This window comes from Equus caballus, chromosome 31, assembly GCF_041296265.1.
Source record: "Equus caballus isolate H_3958 breed thoroughbred chromosome 31, TB-T2T, whole genome shotgun sequence".
NCBI lineage: Eukaryota > Metazoa > Chordata > Mammalia > Perissodactyla > Equidae > Equus > Equus caballus.
In genome coordinates, this window is record NC_091714.1 from 14,268,340 (window position 1) to 14,281,886 (window position 13,547).

General features: G+C 40.9%; 1 protein-coding gene across 5 annotated transcripts in view; it reads left to right on the forward strand.

Moving 5' to 3' along the window:
* The first annotated feature begins 1,061 nt into the window (after positions 1-1,061).
* RGS17 (regulator of G protein signaling 17) overlaps positions 1,062-13,547 on the forward strand; it is a 104,878-nt gene continuing 92,392 nt past the window's right edge. The window contains exon 1 of one of the 5 annotated variants that reach the window (XM_023633085.2): positions 1,062-1,375. The gene's annotated coding sequence lies outside the window, so the exon portion shown is untranslated. The remainder of the gene's footprint in view (positions 1,376-13,547) is intronic. The other 4 variants (XM_023633088.2, XM_070256541.1, XM_070256542.1 and 1 more) reach the window with 4 other exon arrangements.

The following is a 13,547-nucleotide window of genomic DNA, read 5'->3' on the forward strand; positions in this document are numbered from 1 at the left end:
CTTACTCTGAATTTCTGTACTTATCTCTCCTTATAGACCAATAAGGAACAATTTGCAGACCAAGACCAGTCCGGGGAATACACTTGGAAGAGCAGACGTCCTCAAAGCCATGATGTAGTGAGAGAAGGAGGCCCTGGAACAAACCCTGAGACACACTGAACTCAAGCAGAGGTGTGGAGGTGAGGGGCCAGGAGCATGTTCAGTAAAGGAGACTGAAATAACACTGTTTGAATATATGAAATAACAAAACTATGGGAAATCATATATATATTTACAAGTAATCAGTTTGAAATAGGTATAAGGAAAAAGCCTAATCATTCCTGCCAGGAACTCACTCCTCTTCCCACAGATGTCACATCTGAAGAGAAAGACATCCGCTTCCCTAATTCACCCTCACAAACACTTCAATCTAATCATCGGAGATGCAGTCTAGCGCTCATGATGCATTAAGTATCCAACGCTCCTTCTCTACCAAGCTGGGCTCCGCTGATTGCTACCAAGCTGGCCCTGAAGGATACTCCAGGCCCCAAGCATCAACACCTTTGTTAATAATTCACGACTCCTGCCTGGTCATCGGCTTCTCTCACTCAAAACCCTGGCTCCAGTGGTCCAGACTCCTGAGACAGAACACGTGCCCCAGACCAGAGAGCATCTGAAAGAATTCTCAGGGCCAAGGGTCAGATTTCTGGGTGAGGACGTCAAGAAGGAAAGAACTCTTCATAAAGTCCAGTCTTTGGGTAAGCAAAACTTGCTTAACTTCACACTTTCTTGAACCCCTACACAGGGACTGCTTCCACTGGGACCCCGCTGCTGCAGCGCAGTTTTGATCCTTAGAGACACGCTTCTGGTTTCAAGCATTCTCCCAAAGCGCAGGATGTAATAACGAGGGCTGCGGGTGAACGTGAAGTTGAAGGAGCCTGGGCGCGAGAGCCTCTCTAATCAGGAAAGTCTCCCAGGTCTCCGAGGCTCCCGCGAAGCTCCGGACCCGAGTCGCCCGAGCCCCGAGCCCCTCCGCACCGTGGGCGCCGAGCCGAGCCGAGCGCGCGGGGGCCGGGCGGCCCGGGGCGGGGCGGGGCCGTGACTCATGCGGCCACGCGCCGGGGAAAGAAGCGGCACCTCCGGCCGTGCCGGGCGAGGGGCTGCGCCCGCCCGCAGGGCGCATGCGCGCTGCTGAGCCGCTCCAGCTCCCTCCCCGCCCACCCCTCCCTCCGCCCCCTCTCCCCTCCCCTCCATCCTCTCCTCTCTCCCTCTCTCCTCGCCCGCTGGGTGCTGAAGTTGGGCGGATGGCAGCAAAGCGGCTCCGCTAGAGGACCGAGCAGCCCAGCCTCGCGCCCCCGGACCTATCGGTGCGCTGCCCACACCTCCAGGCGACTGGGTAAGATGCTGTGTCTGAAACCGAGCGGGGCTAAGTAAATGACATCAAAATGTCTGCTTTGCACCGATGGGTGAATTTTTTAAAGGTGGTGGTTGTTGGAGGGCGGGGGGAGGGAGGAGGTGAAGGAAAGAGGGGGCGGAGAGTGCAACTGCCAGTGCCCTAGCGGGGGAGGCTGCGGGCGCGGGGGTCTCGGCGCTGCCTGCCTGCCGCGCCGCGGGTGGGAGCGGGGGCCGCGCCGCAGGTTTGGGAAGTTGCATTCGGCGTTGCTGCCACGGCGCGGTCCGCTCGCCGCCCTCCAGCTGCTGCGGACGGGCTGGGCGAGTGTCCTGACAGCCCGGGGAACCCTCGGTTGGGTCCCCAGTGGAGAGCTGGGCGCCATCGGGGAACCGACAGAGGGCCCAGGGCGGCAGAAATCCCGGGGGGCGCGAGGTCCTGCGGGATTTTTCTGATTGTTTGTTAGAAAACCGAATGTAACGTTAAGTGTCCAATCGACCGATCACCTCAGCGTGGTATATTTTCTTTCTTTACCTTTGGGAAAATGCACTATTCAGGTGGGGAAGGTGTAAGCTAAAGGGATTGCAAAAATGCATACCTTGAGCATCGGTAAAAAATCTGAGTCTGTGAGTGTAGGGAGTGGGGGTCTCTTTTGTTCCTTCCCCTCCCCTTGGTCGAAGAAAAGGGAGTTCTTGTGTGCACGGCTTGGGGTAGATTTCACAGCCACCGAGGGGGCGAGGAGGAGGAACGCCCACCAGATCCCCAGCGGCTGCCCGGGTGGGTGTATCCGAGTCTCCCCTGCTGTGGGTGATGATTCTTTTTATTATCATGGAATCACAGTTTAATAGCCTCCCCCCTCCTCTCCTCTTCTTGTGCTGCGGCAGAGGCTGGGTGCAGACACTCGGCCGTTTCCTCTTCTCCCTACCTTCCTGTCTCGGTGAAAAATGTCGGAGGACTTGAGGATGGAGGAGGGACAGAGCTGGCCTCGGAAGCCGCGGATGGGGAGATGCTCCCCGCGAGCGGGAGGCTGCTGGGAGTGCGTCCCGGGCAGCCCGTGCCAGCCTCGGGGTCGCTGGGCTCTTGAGGACAGAGCAGAGGTCTCCTGGCCAAAAAGACGCCCGCCTTGCGGGACGCGTGCTGCGCCCTCCGCCTCCATCCGGAGCCCAGGACACCGGCTCACCTGGGACAATCTCGGTGGCTCTGGCAAGACTGAGTCTGGCTCCTGGCATAGTTTTCCTAACCTCTCTGACCCTTTGATAAATGCTTCCTTCTTTAAAAGAGTCACTGGAAGGTTTGTCTAGGGAACTTTGCGAGCTTCCCTTAGTTTCTTTTTCTCTTTTTGTTTTACAGCGAGCTTATTTTCATCATGGGATGGCTATCACAAATAATAGAGAGAAATCTTATAGCTTGCTTCCCATTTAGAATAAGCATTTCTGAGAGTAGATGTCATCTGCATTTCCGGCGTTCATACAGACTGGTTTTCCGGGTGATGAACCCTTCCGAAAATCATTTAATTGGAGAAATGAGAAACAATTTTTACTCTAGTAATGGAAAATAATGTTTTTCTCCTGGTTTCGTAACTGCTAGACACTATCTGTATTAAATAATTTTGAAAACTGGGAAACACTTTAAGTAAATTGTATTTATTTCTAAATTAACAAGGCGAGTTAGCTTGCTGTCCAATGCTAAGGCAGACAGCCATCCCTTCTCAATAGGTATCTCTTTGCTCTTGGGGATCTTCCTAAAGGGTCCTAATTTACTGGAACTCGTGTTGGAAGTGTAAGTCATTATTCCAGTGGAGTTCTTACACTTTTGCATAATAAAAATAATAATAATAATATAACATTCTTTGACACTTCCCACCACTAGGGCCAGGGGCTTTGTAGGAAAGGAGAAATATACATATTCTTACTCATTTGACCTTATTATCACAGCCGAATCTAAATCTAAATTGATAAAAATTCTGTTTGACTCATAGACTAAAAAGTAAGAAAGGATTTACCTGTTAATATACAGTTGTAGAGATAATGGGCCTTCATATTAAAAGTCCATTTGCTGAAAGACATGAGCTTTTCTGGAAAAGTGAAAGGTGGGCGTGGACAATGAGGTATGGAAGCAAGAGGGATGGGAATCCATCCAACTGTATTTCTGTTGAGAATCCTTTTTCTGAATGTCCAACTCTGCTTACTTAACAATGACGATAGAGTACCACATAGAAGGGCAAATGCAAGGACCACTGTACACTCCGTGTTTGAGAATAACGCCGTGTGATGTTCAAAAGCATTTTACTTCATCTGATTACTACAGTTAGCATATAAGTATAAATGCATTGTAGAGGCTTAAAATTGCGTGACATTTCCAGGGAGGTGTCCTGGATCTACCTTGGTATATTATGAGTTTTTATGGAAAGCTTAAAAAAGTAAAACAGTTCTTAAATGTAGGTAGCCAGGACTCTCAACATTAGACTGATGGATGCTCCCACCTCCCCTATCTCTTCCTATCTTCACTTATCCCCCAAAGACTTTCCTAGTATCCAAAGAAAGTCATTTAGACTGTTATTCCTGCTATTGTGCCAACACCTAGCACAATATCTGGCAGAAAGCTGGTATTAAATAAGTATTTCTTAAATGAATAAATTTTGCAGAATTGACATGACTCACAAAAGGCTCCTAAGATTTGAGATTACATTTATTTATTTATTTATTTATTTTGAGGAAGATTAGCTCTGAGCTGACGTCTGCCACCAATCCTTCTCTTTTTGCTGAGGAAGATGGGCCCGGAGTTAACATCTGGGCCCATCTTCCTCTATTTTATATGTGGGACGCTGCCACATTATGGCTTGATAAGCTGTGCATAGGTCTGCCCCTAGGAGCCAAACCATGGGCTGCCGAAGAGGAGCGCACAAATTTAACGCTATGCCAGCAGGCCAGCACCCCGAGATTACATTTTTAAAAAAGCCCCCATGCTCATTATCAAATACACTAGCCTGAGATCTAAAGATCATGGTCATGGTCCTGCATCTTTGGAGGAAGCAATTTTTAGAACTGTCACTCTGTGAATATATATGTTTTTACTATAACATTTATATTATGATTGGTTTCCAGATTGTAAAAGCAATATATGCTTATTTTTAGGTTTCCCTAGAACACAGAAAAAAATGTATAAAACAGAAAGTTTAAATTAGCTGTGAGCAGTCATGGACATGATGAACATGAGCTTTGGATCAAGCTGACCTTGGCTTGTGTCTTGGCTCCTCCATTTAATAGTTTCTCACCATGGTTAAGTTACTTACCTGCTCTGAGCTTCAGTTTCCTCAAATATACAACAGGAATAAAGACCCACCTCCTAAGATGTTTGTAAGCAGAAATATAAGTCACTGTATTTAAAGTGCTGAACATGTGCCCAGCATGTACTGAGTACTCATAATTACCCCAATGCCTAAAGAACTGCTATTGAGAATACTGGGCAGTTTACCGCCAGTTCATTTCCTATGGATGAATGAACCATTTTTTAAAGAATTAGAATCATGTTGTACAACTCCATGCTTGCTTTTTTGAAAACTAACATTACTCTGTTGGTGTTTCCCCAGAAATTAAAAATTGGTATTTTTAATACAACTTAGTGACTGCAAAATAGGACATCTGAATTTATTTAGCCATTCCTTTATTTTTAGACTTTTATGTTATTTCCAATATTTTACTGTTTTAACCAATACACATCCTTATGCCTAAATTTTGTCTGCATACCTGCAGAAAAAGGGCATTTTTTCCTTTAGGCTTAGAACATTTACTTCTCACCAACATGATGTCATCTTTTAAAAAATTTGCTAACTTGATAGCTGAAAATGACGTTTTTCAAAGTTTTATTCCTTTGGCTACTAATAATGCTGATTACTTTTTTGACATGATTGTGAGCAAAAATTTTTTTTTGTCTTTGAGGATAGCTTGTTCAAGTCTTTTGCCCATTGTTCCATTGGTATTCTGTTAGATTTTTCTTATTTATTTGAATGCTAATGTTATTATTATTTTTTAAAAGACAAAAGCAGACAAAGAAAGGAAATGCTTAGTGACAAAGAAGACATGTGGCAAAGACTACAGAGATCACTGGGGCTGAACTGGACTCCAGCTCGGCTGGAGTGGAGCAGACATCGCCAAAGGCTAGGGATGGATCAGCCACAGGATTAGGGCTACCATGGTGTCCATAACCTACTGCCACCTGCCACTGTATCTGGGCTTTCCAAAGTGCACGGTTCCTTTCAGAAGCCCAGAATCACTTCAGAGTTGGGATTTGTCATTTTTCTGTTTGGGCACTGTGCACACACACTCACATCTTACATGTACAGGAGGAGTTCCCAGATTTTCATGGATCGTTTCTGCTGGTTGCCAGTGTGAGAGGAGAAAACTTCCGAGTTTTCCTGAGATAACCAGATTGAAAGGAAAGTTGGGAGTAGATGGAGGTCTCATAGGGCATTAATTGAAATTTCTCATCAGAATGAAGTCAATTAAATTTCATTATAAAACCATGTCAGATTAGAATCATATCCTATCCAAAATTTTAAGCCATAGGTGAAATTTAAATATTTAAAAGTTGAGAATCTAATCTAGTACTTTAATGAGTTCTATATCTGTAGTGTTTTAAATGTTTCAGTGCTCTTGTAAGCTCCTGGTTTTGACATTTTAAATTCTATGACTTGACAAATGTGCTTTCAAGCTTAAATATTTAGTTTGGAAAATCTTTAAAGTCTTTTGATATTAATCTACCTAAAAAGTGTAAAAATTTATTATTATTGTTGGTTCCAGTTTATCAAATATAATAAAATGTCAGTAATTGAGAATAATGAACCTGAAATTTATGACGACTAGGAGACCCTATGGGAGAAGCAGTCAGCTGTGGTGGAATCTAAAATCTTGTTTCAAATAGAACTGGATTTGAATTCTTGCTCTACTATTTACCAGATGTGCAGACTTTTCCATTAAATTATATAAATGCTTCATACTTGAAATTCTAGCCTGAGTAATAAACATCTAAAATCTCTCTGAATTTCTTAAACTTTGTATTTGAGATTTTTAAAAAATCTCTGTGTCAATAAATATAATTTTATCGTAGACAATGAATGTGGTTCACAAAGCAAATATTTACTTCCTTATATTAGGTCACAGGCTTTCCACAGTACTGCTGATTGGCTATTGAAATACAAAGGTTATAATTCAAGAGCCATGGCATTACAATAAAACAGACACAACCCAAGGGAAATTATGACATAAATGAAATGAGCAGGTAAGCGTTTATTTCATTTCTTTAATTATCTCGGTTCTTCCCAGTGGCATAGTGAGTTAAATCCAGGGAAAACTCTTTTGTAAAAGTTGACAACACTTTCTCTATTTATTTCTAGTCTCAAGGAAATGCAAGGGCTTGTTTGGTGTATTATGAAAGGCTATCTAATCTAGAGATTTCATGAGTCAGTTTTGGTCCTAGGAAGACCATCCCATCTCTCTACCCTGTTTCCCTCAACACTTCTACTTTTTCAGGCTTCAGTTAATCAAAATCAACAACTATTTGAAAGTCTCCTGTATGAAAAGTGGCAATCTATAGATTTAATTTAGAGGATGTGAAAACGCATATGGAAAATTGCCCTTGAAAGAAAGAGACTTTAAAAGCAGAGAATCTAATTCTGTAAAAAGAACCCAGTTTTTGGATTCAAATAACCAGAGATTTGGCCTTATCCATGTTGAGCCTTGATATCACTATCTGTAAAGCTGAAGACTGATCGTACATACCTCAAAAATGTTGAAGGATTAAATGAAATTTTGCCCATAAAAATGCTTCATATATTGGCAATCACTATCGCAAGTGTTAGATACTGTAGGAGAGTTAAATAATTAAAATAAACCCGAGAAACATCATGTAGATGATAAGTGCTTAAAGAGATTTTAATTTCTTGCCAGTATTTGTCTTAACTAATGGATCCTTATTAACGTTGAAGTTGCTCTCCATGTGTTTGCTATGTTATCATTTCCTGATCAACTTGTTTGGCCAAAAAGTTAAATGAACATTCATTCATTCATAAACATTCTTGAGCACCTGCTATATGCCAGGCTCTGTGATAGGATTTTTGGATGCAAAAATTAGTTAAACATGGCCCTTTTCCACAAGTTCACTTAGAAACTTCTTCAACTTATTATTGTTTTGCGTTTATCTACTGAGCACTGGCCATTCTAAGTTTACAAGTCACAGCTAAATGCAAGGTGGAAGGATGAGCGAGGATTTCCTTAGGATTTAGCAGTTTTAGGCTAATTGACCTCAAAGTGTAGTAGAGGTCTCTACCCTAATGAAAGCTGCTAAGCAGAGACTCAGATAAGGGGAAGGGAAGGCAGGAAGTGGCTTTCTGGTGGCTGATTTAACAACCATCATCACGACCAAACAACAAAAGACATGAGGCTTGACTCTCTTTGTAAACCCACTCCAACTCCCAACTCGCCCTCATTAAAGTGAAGAAAATGTCCACATACATGTGCAGTGGCCTTTTTTCCCCTCACTTAAAGGCTACCCTGAGAGATCATTGTAATATGGTTTAAGGTATATGAAAATGTTGGGGGTTGCAAAGGGAGACAGAGTGATACCCCCACCCTTCCTTAGGACCCACATTTCCCATGCAATAAAAATAGCATAAATTTTTCTCCTGATGTTACTGCAGTTCCTTCTTTGATAATCATCTTTTTGTAATATAGTAAGTTGACAAGAAATCCAGAATACTCTTTCATATTAAAAAAAATTACATTTGATTTTGGAGAAGGAAAACCATCTTCAACACCTACTTGTTGAAATCACTAAGGTGATCTCTAAATCTGGCAACTAGATTTATCCTGATCTAAGAAGATGTGATATCCTTTATAGAATCAGGATAAAAACTTCTAGTCCTTCCTGGAAAATTGATGTGAATAGACAGTTAGTTTGCCTATATACAGTAATGAAAGGCATTGACGTTATGAATGAATTAACTTGAATGAAGCTAAACCCTCGTTGCAGCTAAATTTAACTTGCTTGTCATTAAACCTTTAACTGGGCTGTTAATAAGTAACCATATGTGCTAATTTAAGGTTTGAACCTATTTCTTTCTCAATTTATTTCTACTCAATACTACCATACTGCATTTTACCTGTGACCTGTGAGTTTTGTATTATCAGGATTCACTAGATAAAAGCAAAGGAAAAAAGAATATCTTTTTTTTTTTTTTTTTTGGTGAGGAAGATTGTCCCTGAGCTAACATCTGTGCCAATCTTCCTCTATTTTATATGTGGGGTGCCACCACAGCATGGCTTGATGAGCAGTGCATAGGTCCATGCTCAGGATCCAGGCCCACAATCCCCAGGCCACCAAAGCAGAATGTGCGAACTGAACCACTACACCACTGGGCCAGTCCCAAAAAAGAGTCTTTTCTGAGGGCACTAAGGCATAGACTTGCTATAAAGCAATACAATGACCTATATCATTTACAATCTGTTATGACTAACTGAATGTTCTGTTTTGAATTGGAGTATTAAATACTCGAATGTAAATTGGAGTATTAAATATTACAGTGTGAATTGGAATAATTTTTCACTACCTCCTGTTTGCGAAGCTTGACATTTGACTTTCCCATTTCTCTCTTTTCATTATTACTGTTAGTGGTATTATTAGGATACGTATTATTTCTAAATAGATAACTTGGAGAGCAAGGAGTACCAATTCTTTCCGTACATCTAACACTTTACAGAAAAGCAGGTGTTTATGTTATTTTATAGAATTTTTAGGATAGTTACATAATTTTTTGCCTGAAGTTTAAAATGTATCAAGAACTTGAATGTTAAATCTGTCAGGAGAAAAAAAAAATCCCTGCTGTTTTATTCTCTTCTGGTAATCAGGAATAAACTGGCCTGATTGTCATATCTCTTCTAATTGATGAGTAAATAGTGTTGGCAATTTTGATTCAAGCTGTTAAACCCCATGTTTTCCTCATCTGCTCATGTCCAGTAATATGACTTTTTGCTGTTGAAGAAATAGTTTAGATTAAATTATCTTTAGTAAATCCAATATCTGATGACCCACCTATCTTTATATAAATGATGGATTTAGTTGAAGGATGTATTTATATATCATTTTTAATGCTGAAAACCAAGAGATAGAGAAATTCGTATACACTGGAATTGTCTCCAAAGTTTAATATTTTGAAAAGATGATTTTGTGTGTCAGTATCTGAGTGTAGGTGTGTTTCCCCTTTTTGTTTGTGAGCTGATAGGAAACCACTGGCCTGATGCCTGTGTAACCATAGCCAAGTGTTCGGTAGGAAAAGATACACATTCTGGAATACAGGGGGAGGTACCAATGAGATAAGAAGGAAAGTCAAGTAAAAAAGCAGGAAGTCTGGGCTCAGAAAACAAGAGTATTAGCTAAAAATGCATTATATCTTAAAGTATAATATCATTCAATACATTATTACATAACTCTGCTGTATTATGTAATCACTTCCAGTTTCATGATTTCATGTGACCTAATCTTAAGAAGGTAATTTTTTTACATTAATTCAATAATTTCATTGACCGAACATCTGAGTAATGCAAGTGGTGTTTTGTGAGGTAGAATTTCATTAAATAAATGTTAATTCCAGGAAGGAAAAAATGTGAAGCACTTTTCTTGACCTGACATAGGTTATGTGGAATAGTTAAAAATTCTTGTGGTTGATACCAAAATTCAATCACATTGACAAAAATTCTGCTTCATATTTTTCTTTTTAAATGTATCAACTCATAAGTCCATCTTATATAAAATCAATTTTATTTTTGTGATATAAAAAGAGCTTTACATTTTGCTTTAAAATACTGGCAATGAGTAAATGCCCATGCTAAACTTTGTTTTACTGAGCAATGGGGCCGTGCAAGGACTTAATGTCTAAATTATTTATTAAGACTTTGGGGGAGTGACAAGTATGCTTGGAGAAGTTCGTCTGCTCATTGTCACTGAGATTATTTTTAAAGGAATGTGGATTTATGGCTTAGTAGGATCACTGAAAGTGGTTACTCAGTGAAGCTGTTGGTTACAACCCAAATCAATGTTGGCACTTAGTGTGCTGGCCTCTGACCACTGGCCCTGGGAGAGTCCTAGTCTGGTTAGATCTCAGAGAAGAAAAAGGAGGTCATGTGCTTCAGCATAGAGCTCACAATCTAAAAAATTCAATTAAGAGCAGGCAGAAATATTGGAAAGATAGAGTGGTCTCTTGGTACATCTGTAAATATGACCTGCATTGGTCTGATTTTCCAAGTGTTTGCATTAGATTTCCAACTCTACTGCAAGTTCAGCTAGTTATTAATTTCACCTTTTTTGTTTCCTGCCTCCTTATTCATAATTAATGCAAGTAATTAGAGCCCTAGTCTGTAACTGGGAATAGTAAAATTAACTAAGCCATAGCCAAGGCTTAAGGAGCCTAAAGACTAGTTGAAGAAAGAAAATATGTATGTAAATCGCTATTACTATCATATTCTAGGAGAGAAATAAAATGCTGTGGGAACTCAGGAACTTTAGATTAATGTTAGATGGCCAGACCAGGACCTGGCAAAAGCTCCATAGAGGTTGTGACATTTTCTGAAATTATTGGAAGATAGAATTTTGACAAGCAAAGAAAGGCCTCCCGGGCTCAAAGACAGCATCAATTTTAAAAAGGCGCAGAACTAGGAAAATTCGAAAAATACTTTGCGGCACAGTTTTCCAGAAGTATATGGTATGTGCAGGAAATCACAGGATGATAAGGCCAGAAAGAAGACAGATACTGGTATCAAGGTGAAAAGCTAGAATGGCCCTTGATAGGCACAGAGCCCCGTGGGCGCTGTGTAAGTAGAGATTCCAGGGTGAGCGCTGCTTCAACAGGTCTGTGCAGTGACGAGAAGAGGGAAGCAGGAACAGGATTTCAGCTGTGCAGGTGAAAGAACATGTGGCCTTTACTGGGAAATGGCAAAAGGCTCAACCTAATGCAGTGGAAAGATGACCTTGTGAGAACATTTGACTCAGAGCCTCTGGGACTTGGTCACCGATGAGATTAAGAACATGTCCAAGGAGCCTTAAAGCCAATATAGAGGATTTTGGCTTGTGTGTCTGGGTGATACAGATGCCATTAAGACCTAGAGAAAGCAAACTGATGAAGAGATTAGGGAGGAAATAAGCTGAGCTCAGTTTGGGAAATAGTTTGACATATCCATCAGAGTTCTAGCAGATGTTTAGCAGGTTGCTGATTCAAAACCTAGTTGATTCAGTAGGAAGCAACAGGAATGATGTTAGGCTATGTCAATAGAGGCACATAGTTTCTAAAATGAAGCTGGTGACAGTTCTGTTCTATTCTGCATATTAAAACCACAACTGGAATGTTATTTTGAATTTCTTTCCTTCTGGACACCACAGTTAGAGGTTTGCAATACAGACGATAAAATTAACAAAACCCAATAATACATGTGAGAAGTGATTGGAGGAATTTGTAACTTAACCTGGAGTATAGTGGTTCCCAAAGAGAATATATGTGTGTTTCACCATTTGGAGAAGAGCCATGTGAAATAATTAGACTAATTTTAAATTGCCCCAATGAAATGATGGGAATAATAAAACCACATGGCAGAGTCATCAGAGATAATATACACAATGCCCTGGCACACATTTGACATTTAGTGTGTCTTAGCTCTTATTGTTACTCTTTAGAATAGCCTTAGAACCAGTGGGCATACGTCATAGAGAGAGATTTTGCCATCCTATTCAAAATAACTTTTTAACAGTAAAGCTGGATGGTTAAATGGGGCTGCCTTGAAAGGTGGTAAGTTTGCTGTCAATTGCTTGGTAGACAAACTCTTGGCAGAAGTGTTATGGAGGAGATTCAAGGATTGGGAGGGTAAAAGAGCTACAGGGCCTCGTTCTAACGCCAAGGATCAAATGGCTGCAGGGAATTTGGAATGCAAACTCAAGAGAGAGGCTAGGGCTAGAAATAAAATTTGAAAATCTTTTACTTAGAGGTGACAGTAGTAGATGATTGCCAAAGGAGAAAGTGTAGAGAGTGATGCGAGCTTAGAATAGAATCCTGGAGTATGTCTGCATTGAATGGGCATGTGGGAAGAGAAGGAAACTAAAATACATACGTACATTCATACATAAGATGGTCAGGATGAAAAAAAAGTGCTAAAAAGAGAATGAAGACACTGTAGTATGCCATGAAACCAAGAAAGTGGAGTTGTTCTTAACCAATTTTGTTCATATTTATAGTAATCATCCAAAAAGATTGGTAAAGAGAGACATATTTAAGAAGAAAGAGCAGCTGAGTTCTGTCATGCGGCAGAGAAGTGAAGATCTGGAACAAGGCAACACGTTAGATCTTGCAGTGAGGAAATTACTTGTGATTGCCTGGACAACACATGTGATTAATGATTTATACATCATCTATTTGCAAAATATTTGAGGCCGCTTAAATAATAGCACTTCCACACAGGGCAATAAAAATGAAACAAAATAACGATAAGAAGCCACAATGAGAAGTAAATGGGGAGTGGGGATGAACGTGCCACAAAACATGCATAGGATTGTTATTGTAACAGGAGCGCTACATTTTAGCTCTGAGATTCCGGCAGCCAAAATAAAAGGCTTACAGGACAGGTTACCTATAACTCATGGGCTAATAAAAGAAAACATTTTTTCAGAATTTTTATTTCCTGGCATTAAATTCTATGAAGAGTCTATCCCATGGATTCTTAGATAAGAAATAGTGACATATTAGACAACGGGGTCAACAAGGGTTCTGCTGAAGATGCAGGCTTGCTTTGAATGGCTGTTTCTTTTTTAAGTCCTTGGAGGTCAAGTATGCAGTATTAAGAAGAAGTCTGTAAAAGCCAGGAAGGCGGTGATAATTTCAGACTAGTTGGGCATCTGAATACTCCTGAGTCTGAAAAATCAGCATACAGGACAGCATGAGAGAGGCAGGGCATCCTAGACAGAAGACACCAGGGTAGTTCCAGGAACATGGGGGAAAGAGGGCACCAAATGCCTTGCAACCTCAGGTCCGTTGCACGTGCCACTCTCTCTGCCTAAAAAAAACTTTCCCCTGATCTTTCTTAACTGTCAAGTTCCAGTTCAAATGTCACCTCTTCAAAGAGATCTTTTCTGGACTCTCTGCCTA